General features: G+C 41.8%; 1 non-coding gene across 1 annotated transcript; it reads left to right on the top strand.

The window, feature by feature from the left end:
• Positions 1 to 7,978: 7,978 nt before the first annotated feature.
• On the top strand, positions 7,979 to 8,051 carry TRNAF-GAA. The gene has a single exon. It is a non-coding gene; the product is annotated as a tRNA-Phe (tRNA).
• The last annotated feature ends 2,463 nt before the right edge of the window (positions 8,052 to 10,514 follow it).

The following is a 10,514-nucleotide window of genomic DNA, read 5'->3' as shown; positions in this document are numbered from 1 at the left end:
GGTGGCTTCTTGCCTCCTCCAAACTAGGTCTCAAAGGTCTCTAGGCAAGTCTGCCTCTAAAACAATACAAAACCCTAATAAATAGCCTAACAGGCGGCCATGGACTAATGATGTAATTATTGAGACTTTTGTGAAACTTGAAATCTTCTAATTTGTCATTAACTCTCGGATGGCTTCATAATCGATCGATACGAGGGACTTGACATCGATCGATATTTGGTGGTGACTATCGATCGATATTGAGCTGCGACCGTCGACCATCTCTTGCTTCCAGCGAAGCTCAAAAGTTCTCTAAATAGCTCCAACTACATCATTTCCTTGCAAATAGTACATGGACCTGTAAATACTCTAAATAGACACAATATAATAATAAATGTATCTTAAAACACTTATAAACCATGGCTAATAGTAGGTAAAATCCATGGTCTATCACTCCAACCAAGCTAGGTCGCTACGTAGCGACCGAGCACGTACACGGCTCAGCCGCTATACGTAGCGACTGAACTTTCCCAAACCGTTGATACGACACGAATCCTTGCATTCTCGTCTACTCTTTAATGCTATTTCCCGTAGGCCATGGCTAAACCATTCTTTGTTTCTCATCACTCGAAGTCATCAGTCAAACTTTATGATAAAAACCGCGGGAAGTTTGTTTTTATCGAAGAAACCGTAATAAACGTTTCGAGTGAAAGACGACCCAAAGAGACCTAAAACGCACCTCGAAGCCCACTTACGATTTCTTAACCGAAAACCCATAAGCCTTATGACGGTTTATGCTTGGTTCGTAAGGCAAGATAAATGTCAAGTTTCCACGGATAATTGTGAAGTTTCCGAAGATAATCACGAAGATCTGGAAAATTGGAATATCTCCATTTTTGAGCTATGAAGTCTTAAGGACAGAAGGGGAAAGGTGCAAGCCGACCTAGGAGCAAGTATATAAGGAGTCCTACGTGAGAGGCAAAGGAGGATTCGAGACACAGCAAATTTAGCACTTAGAGCAATTTAGGGAATTTTCTGTTTTTGTTATTCGAGCTGCGACTCAATTAGGTTTAGCAGCTTTAGGGTTTTAGAACTAGGAATCTCGCCGACAGCTCTCGTAGCCCAGGCTATGACCTTGTTGTAACGCTCAAACGCTAATTCGGAATAAGATCTACTTTACTCTCTTTTCGATTTCTTATCTTTTCTCGTCTTTATTTCGTGTTCTAATTTCTTGGCGTGTGGTATTAGCAGATATCTGGGACCTCTGGGAAATTAGGGTTCTCCTACTTTCCTTATTTAAACGGAAATCGATAGTGTGAATTTCGGTTCCCACAAACCCCTTCCAACAATGCTCCAGCTTGTGTCGCCGGCTTCCTTTCTTTCCGAGAGAAGATGGCTCGTCGTAAAGCTGAGAAGGAACCTATCCACGTTTGGGCCGAACCTCCGTCTTCTCCCACTTTGGTTGTCACCCCAGCCGTCGATCCTGTGGTTCAGGCTCCGCAAGATATGGGGGAACAGTCCGGGACGGGCATTTTGTGTGTTTTGGATGCCTCGTCCCAGCCTTCTGGTTCATCTACAACTCCGATCATTGTTGACGATAAGGAGAAGGTCACTGAATCGATGCCTCCGCCTCCAACCAGAAAGGAAATCGTCCTGGCGTTGCGTGCTCCCAGTGCTACTCCGGCAGTTCCAGCAAGGAGTCGGAAGAGGAGGTGTACGACGGGCAACAATGGGGAGCCTTCGCATCCGGAAGGGTCGATCCTGGCGCCGAGACTTCGTGGAAAGGTTCGTTCCTTACTTTGGCTTTTTACCCTTAGAGCGTTGGATTCTGTTTAGCCATGTTTTGCTTTATATCTCTAATTGTTACCTCATCTCGCAGTTTGTGTCGCTAATCGATGGGATGATCAGCGAATGCGGTTTCGAGATCAGTCGTCTTGCGAGAGATCTGACATAGATGCAGGGCAAATTGTCAGAATCTGAAGTCATGCTGGGTGCTATCAAGGATTTTCATTCCGCAAAGGTGTCTAAGCTCGAGGTTCAGATTGTGGAGCTTGAGAAGTACCTTGGGAAGACGGAGAGTTCTTTGCTTAAGGAGAAAAAGGCTAGGAAGACCAAATCCTCATAGGTACGTCGACTTCAGCGTCAGATTGAAAGCGGTGAAGGGTCGAGGAGCCGTGGGATCGAGGAGGCCAAGGATGTACTCCGCGTTGAGTTCTAGACCCGTTTGGCGAAGATCTCCGACTTTCTGGGTTCCCTCGAGTGCATTCGGAGCAGGGATTTGGCCCTGGCGACTATCGATGGTGGGATGGCAGCGGTCAGGCACACCAGGGTGAAACCCGTTCGTCCTTAGAGGCCGAGGAAGCCAGGTTGTCCACTTGCAAGGGAGGTTTGGCGACCGTGGACGGGAATTTCGACCTTATCTTGGCTGACCTGAAGTCTGAGTGTTTCCTTCCGATGTGTTCGGAAGGCCCAGAGGGGCAAGATCCTGTGGTCGGGGAAAACGGAGGCGGTGCGGCCCCGAGCTTCGATGAGGCGATGGGCGAAGGGGAGGTTTAGATTTCAGATGACCATTAAGGTTACGATCTCGCTTGACAGATTTTTTTTTTTATGTTATGAATTAGTACTTGCTATGGCCTTGTATGACCATGATTATGTTTTGGGACTGCCCGCTTGTGGCTTTGAATCCCTACTGCTCTACGGCTTTTTATGAATGGATGATCAGTTTGCGTTCAGATGCGAATTATTTGGATAGTGGGGAAGGAAGACTATGAGTTGTCATCTCATATATTTCTCTGCGGTGAGATGCTAGATTCGTGATCCGTTTCGAGAGTTTTCCGCAAAATCATAATTTTTTGGGATATCTAAGGACGTTAAATGTAAGCATAAAGGCATGTTTCAGGATCTCGTATCTTTGATATCATACCTTGAGATGTTAAAGACCTGTGTTCTAGGTTTAGGACAAGACCTAGGTTTACTTTTGGTTCTAGGGGGTGCGACGACTAATTCGACTTACGTATCCCGTTACAGTTTCGACCTGATTCCATACCGATTTAAAGTCCGCAATAGGTTCTCTGGTTATATGACTTGTCTGGTTGGAATCGAGCATCTCTCCAAGGACAATTTTTAAGTCTCGTGGAAGTGCTGACCAAAATTTCAGATTTCTTTTATAGCAATGTTACCCTTGTGTCGGATGTATAAGAGTCATCTTTGTGAGATGGCTTAGTCTGTTTAGGACGTTGGGAGTTCGATGTGATCAGCAACGAACCTGGTGGTAGATTCTACCGTTCGGATCTTCGAGAAGAGTACGTGTTTGAGAAGATTTTAATGCGTATGATAGTTCCTTTTTTTTTTGAGACCAGGATTTTGTCTATGCGATGTCTGGTGGGAAATAGTTTCTTAGGCGTTTTTGCGACGTCTCGCAATGCCAAAGGTTGATTTTTCCCTAGTGACTGGTGAATTTGCGAGTTCTTTTAAGACTCGAATATAATTTTTGGATCAGAGATGATCGTGCGGTTCTGTGGTATTTTTGCGTTGGAAAAGTTTTGAAAATATCGAGTGTTATGTCAGATATTTTAATCTTGGGAGTATACGAGTATACGTATACGTACCCGCCCCACCCCCCACCCCTTTTTATAGAGAGGGGCAGCTGAATTTTTCTTTCGACAAACTGCCTACGTACCCCTTTCGGAGATCAAGTCGTCTCGTAGTTTAGTGGTTGCGAAGCGATTTGTTTAGTGATAATATTTTTTGAGATGCATTGCGTTCCAAGTCCTTGGAATTTTTACGCCTTGCATGTTTGCTATCTCGTAGGAACCCGGTCCAATTACTTTTATGATCTTGTAGGGTCCTTCCCAATTTGCTCCAAGTTTTCCCGCGTTTCGCTCAGCGGTGTTTTGGAAGACTTTGCGCAAGACTAAATCTCCTTCGTTGAATCGGCAATTTTGAACGTTGGAATTATAGTATTTTGCGGCTGCCTATTGATAATTTTGAATTCGGACGAGCGCTATATCCCGATGCTCATTTATGAGGTCGAGATTGTCTAGGAGCATGGTGTTGTTGAACTCTTCTCGTTCGGGAAGTAATCTTCTTCGGACGCCCGGGAATTCGACTTCTGGGGGGATCATGCATTATGTCCCGTATGCGAGGGCGAAAGGCATTTCTCCCGTTGCTCGTCTTGGGGTCGTGCGGTGCGACCAGAGTACTCCTTCGAGCTCTTCTTCCCACATGCCTTTTTTAGCGTCTAGGTGTTTCTTAAGTCCGTCTAGAACGGTCTTATTGATTATCTCGGCTTGACCGTTGCATTGTGGATATCTGGGAGTTGATTTGTTTAATCGTATCTTCCATTTTTCGCAGAATGCTTCGAATCGGGCGGAGATGAACTGAAATCCGTTGTCAGTAACAATTTTGTAAGGAACTCCGTGTCTACAGATAATGTTTTTCCATACGAAATTTTCAACTTGGACATCTTTTATACTCGCGTATGATTCTGCCTCCACCCCCTTTGAGAAGAAATCAGTGAGGACTAAGAGGAAACTCTTTTGCTTTGAATTGTGAAGGGGTCCGACGATGTCCATGGCCCAGCGCATGAAAGGATACGGTGACGTGATGGAAGAGAGAACCTCGGCTGGTTGTCGGATGGTCGGAGAATGCCTTTGGCACTTTTCGCATTTTCGTGCGAATTTCTTACAATCTCTGATCATCGTTGGCCAATAGTATCCGTGGCATTTGATCTTCACTGCAAGTGACCTTCCACCGGAATGGTTTCGGCAGGATCCATAATGGACTTCTTCCATAACTTTTCTCGCATTTTCTCCTTCCAAACACGTCATGAGCGGTCCGGAAAATTTCCATTTGTAAATTTCTCCGTCGATGGTTACATAACGCGCAGCTTGGGTTCGGATTTTGCGGATGTAATTTTCCGTCGATGATGTAGGCTCGAATTGTTTCCAGCCATGGTGTATCGCAGCCGTAGTCGGATTGCTCCGACTTTTCTTCTGGTTGTACTGCGACCTCGTCTACATCGTCGTTTTCATCCCTGATGAGGTTGACAATGACTGGTGGTCCGATACTCGGGTGTTTAATGAATTCTACTGGAATTACTCTTTTAAGACATGGATCTGAACTTGATGCCAGGGAAGGGAGAGCATCGGCTTGGACGTTTTCGGAGCAAGGAATTCGCGTGAGAGCGAAACAGTCAAAAACTTGAGCTAGATTCTGGACCAATTTGAGATATGCATCCATTCTTTCATCCCTTGCTTCGTATTCTCCGCTATACTGACTTGCGACTAGCTGAGAATCACAGTAGGCATGGATGTTGCGTATCTTCAATCCGTGAGCTAATCGTAGTCCTGCAATGAGTGCTTCGTACTCGGCCTCGTTGTTGGACGCGTGAAATTCCAGTCTAAACGATTGTACTAGGATTTCACTGGTTGGTGACGTGTGGCGAATTTCGATGCCCGATCCTTGCTTAGATGACGATCCGTCGACGTGAAGGACCCATGTCGAGTTTGGTTCCTTGTTAGTCACGGTTCCCGTCGGTAGCTCTACCAACAAATCTGCTAGTACTTGGGATTTTGCACTCGTTTTTGGTCGGTATTCTATATCATACTCACTTAACTCGACTCCCCATTTGGCTAGTCTTTCCGACTGGCTCGGACTATGCAAAATCGTCCTCAGAGGGAAGGTCGTGAGGATGACGATCGTGTGGGATTGGAAGTACGGTCGGAGCTTTCGTGTCGATATTACGACCGCGTATGCTAATTTTTCCATTAGTGGATATCGTGACTCAGCATCTAGCAAAGTTTTGCTTATGTAGAAAATGGGTTTCTGTTCACCGTGCTCTTCTCTGATCAAGACGCCGCTTACGGCTGTTGCTGATACTGCGATATATAAGAACAAAGGTTGTCCTTCGACAGGTTTTGTGAGAACCGGAGGGGTTGCCAAGTAGCGTTTCAGCTGTTGAAAAGCATTTTCGCACTCCTCTGACCACTCAAATTTTTTGTTCCCCCGTAGGATATCGTTGAAAGGTAAGCATTTGTCCGTTGATCGCGAGATGAATCGGTTAAGTGCTGCGACTCTCCTGGTTAATCTATGTACTTCCCGCTTGTTTTTGGGCGAAGCCATCTCGATCAGTGCATCGATTTGTTTTGGATTAGCTTCGATACCGCGGTATGTCACTAGGTAACCTTGGAATCCCCGACGCTACGGCGAATCTGCATTTTGCCGGGTTAAGCTTGATGTTGTGCATGTTTAGTCGCATGAAAAATTCCTCTAGATGAGACACGTGATCTTCTGCATGGAGGGATTTGACGAGCATGTCGTCGATATAGACCTCCATAGTTTTACCAAGTTGTTCGGAGAACATCTGGTTTACGAGTCTTTGATAAGTTGCGCCGGCGTTTTTGAGGCTGAAGGGCATCACCTTGTAGCAATAAGTTCTGCGATATGTAATAATTGCAATTTTTTTGCGATCGTCAGGGTTCATCATAATTTGATTGTAACCCGAAAAGGCATCCATGAAGAACAAGAGTTTGTTTCCCGCTGTTGCTTCGACCAATTGATCGATGTGGTAAGGGGGAGCTATCCTTTGGACAGGCTTTGTTAAGGTCAGTAAAGTCAACACAGACTCGCCACTTTCCGTTTTTCTTCTTGACAACTACAGGGTTGACTTCTGTTATCGATCCGACTTTAAGTAGTTTTTCGACTTCGTCGTTGACTGCAGTAGCGCACTCAGGTCCCAACTTTCGTCTTTTATGTTCGACTGGTTTGAAGGTTGGATCGATATTCAGCTCGTGGCAGGTTATGTTGATGTCAATCCCTGGCAAGTCTTCCGCAGCCCAGGCGAATGCGTGGAGATTCATTTTTAGACCAGTTATGAGTTTAGTCCATAAAGGTTCATGGAGGTTGACTCTGATCTCGATGCATCATTCGGGGAACGCTTTGTCAAGACATAAATATCTAGATATTGAAATAATTTCCTTCAAAATAATTAATTCCCATTCGACTATTTCTTAAAATTGAAGACAACGATGAGAAAAGGAAGAACATATATATGTTCTCTAATATATAACCATATTGAATTGCAAATACAAAAATGATAGAATCTTTGTTGATTAAACTAAATCAATATGGATGGGGCTAAAAAAAATGCAAGAAGATACCAAAGAAATAAGTATCTGTATGTAATGAATTCCAAGGTTTCGTCATAAGAAAAAGTGGAAAGACATCATAATGAGATCCTAATCTCAAAGCAAAAAGGGGGATATGGCGGAATTGGTAGACGCTACGGACTTAATTGGATTGAGCCTTGGTATGGAAACCTACTAAGTGATAACTTTCAAATTCAGAGAAACCCTGGAATTAACAATGGGCAATCCTGAGCCAAATCCTGGGTTACGCGAACAAAACAGAGTTTAGAAAGCGGGATAGGTGCAGAGACTCAATGGAAGCTGTTCTAACAAATGGAGTTCAATCCCTTGTGTTGAATCAAACGATTCACTTCATAGTCTGATAGATCCTTGGTGGAACTTATTAATCGGACGAGAATAAAGATAGAGTCCCATTCTACATGTCAATACTGACAACAATGAAATTTATAGTAAGATGAAAATCCGTTGACTTTTAAAATCGTGAGGGTTCAAGTCCCTCTATCCCCAACCCTACTCCCTAAAAAAGTCTGTTTGACACCTTACCCTTTTTTTAGTTATTCAAGAATTCATTGATCTTTTTTCATTCATCCGACACTTTTACAAACTCGAATTTCTTTTCTTATTATATACAAGTCTTGTGGGATATATCATACATATACAAATGAGAAAGAACTATCGATTTGAATTATTTCGAATCTAAATAATTTTTCATTCTAAAACTTAGAAAGTCTTCTTTTCGAAGATCCAATAAATTCCCGGTCCAAAACTTTTTTCATTTACTACTTTTGCGTTTCTTTTAATTGACATAGACCTAAGTCATCTCATAAAATGAGAATGATACTTCGGTAATGGCCGGGATAGCTCAGTTGGTAGAGCAGAGGACTGAAAATCCTCGTGTCACCAGTTCAAATCTGGTTCTTGGCATAGGATTGATTAATTTTGATAAGTTTATAGTCTTCAAATTAAACGTATCTTTAGTAAAAAAAGTGCAATAATCCTTTATCCCCCTCTCTTTTTTGTTCATGTTGTGGATCCATCCGTTCAAAAAAAATGTATAAGACTTTATACCTAATACATATTCGAAAGGAAAGTTCTGGTTGAAAGAATAAAAAAAAGTAAAAAAAAAGATCTATATCTATCTATCTATATCTATCTATAGTATCTATCGTTGAAGGGCAGAAATACCCCCAAGATTCATTAGATTAGATACAATAGAAATAGAATTTTAACCCCCCCATTTATTGTATTGCTTTCCAATCTTATTTATTCATTCCCAGTTATGTGACTAAAGTTGACTAAGTTATGTGCGCGATACAAAGTTCATAATGCAGAACTCTTTTTTTTTTTTTAGTTCATCCTATTGGCTCGGCTTTTAGGAAAAAAGTATCTTTCAAATTGGAGATTAAGCTATCTATAATAATATGAATAAGACCTTAATTCTTCTGTTTGTTTGATCTAAAAACGACTCGAATTCAAAATATTCCGCGAAGGTCCGTAGTTGTAGAAACTAAGACTCATTTTTATCATTCAAATTTTTTATCATTCAATAAGCATCTTGTATTTCATAAAAATTGGGGGCAATATAATCCTTACGTAAAGGCCACCCTATCCAACTTTCGGGCATTAAGATCCGTTTCAGCCGCGGATGGCTATCATAAGTGATTCCTAACATATCATAAGATTCCCGTTCTTGAAAATCCGTACTTTTCCAAACCCAGAAAACAGATGGAATTCTGGGATTACTCCTGTGAGTAAATACTTTTATGCAAACTTCTTCCGCTTGATTGACACCATATTCTATTCTCGTAAGATGATACACACTGGCTAAGAGGCCACCTGGTGCCACATCATAGGCACATTGGGAACGTAAATAATTGTAACCATATACATATAAAATTACAGCAATAGAATCCCAATCTTCGGGCTTTATTTGTAAAGTCTCTATTCCTTGGTAATCGAAGCCCAACGATCTATGAACCAGCCCGCGTTTGGCTAGCCAAACGGACAAAGTGCCCTGCATCTTTTTTATTTCCCCCACACCTTTTTTATATAAATTTAAGTATTTCACATTTACCATGAGTTCTAATTTATGAAGATTTTTTTCTTATTCTCTCAAATCCTCCCTAATTCACTAATTCGTGGGAAGATACTGGGCTTTTGTATTTAAAAAATGTTTCAGTAGAGATCTCTGAAGTAGATGATGGTGGATAGAGTAATTCTTGATCATAATTTCCAGTCTGTGTACTGCGTACAACAAAAAACTTGTGATTGGTAGTAAAACACCGATTACCCCGTTGAGGTCTAATTCGATCCTTATAGATTTCTCTAGCTATTTTCTTACGAAGCTTTGTTATAGCGTCTATAACAGCCTCTGGTTTAGGTGGACAACCCGGCAAATAGACATCTACAGGAATTAGCTTATCAACCCCTCGAACAGTACTATAAGAATCGGTACTGAACATCCCCCCTGTAATTGTACACGCTCCCATAGCAATAACATACTTTGGTTCAGGCATTTGTTCATATAATCTCACTAAAGAAGGAGCCATTTTCATTGTTACTGTACCTGCTGTTAAAATAAGGTCCGCCTGTCTAGGACTTGATCTTGGTACTAGCCCATAACGATCAAAGTCAAATCGGGAGCCTATTAATGAGGCAAATTCAATAAAACAACAACTGGTACCATAAAGAAGCGGCCATAGGCTGGAAAGTCTTGACCAATTTGAAAGATCATTTAACGTAGTTGAAATAACTGAGTTTTTTGTTGTTCGATCAAGTACGGGAAACTTAATGGAATTCATAATTGTTTCAATGGTTTTTTTTTACTTTTTTTTTATTGTTATTGTACAAGTATTCAGGAAACGAACTAAGACCATTCCAACGCTCCTTTTCGCCATGCATAAACTAAACCAAGAATTAGGATAAGCACGAAAATGAAAGCTTCTATAAAAGCGGATACCCCTAGTACATCGAAACTCATTGCCCACGGATACAGAAAAACGGTTTCAACATCAAAAACAACAAAAACTAGAGCAAACATATAATAACGGATTCTAAATTGTAACCAAGCATCCCCGATCGGTTCTATACCTGATTCATAACTAGAAAGTTTCTCCGGCCCCTTCGTAATTGGAGATAAAACCCCGGAAATTAGAAATGCCAAAACAGGAATAGCACTTGATATTATTAAAAATGCCCAGAAAATATCATATTCGTAAAGCAGAAACATAGACGAACTCCTATGAATGTGGAAAAAATACCCGCTTAGTCAATTGTAATCGGAGTGGATAGGGCAAGGGATATATAACTCTTGCGTCAAAACAAAAATCCAGGTTAATCGAATCATTTATTTTCGTTTGGTTGCTGTGGCAGACGTCTCCTTTTAAG

Source organism: Brassica oleracea, unplaced genomic scaffold (genome assembly GCF_000695525.1).
Source record: "Brassica oleracea var. oleracea cultivar TO1000 unplaced genomic scaffold, BOL UnpScaffold00434, whole genome shotgun sequence".
Lineage (NCBI taxonomy): Eukaryota > Viridiplantae > Streptophyta > Magnoliopsida > Brassicales > Brassicaceae > Brassica > Brassica oleracea.
The sequence above is the reverse complement of the archived record's forward strand: the minus strand, read 5'-3'. Positions and strand labels throughout refer to the sequence as shown.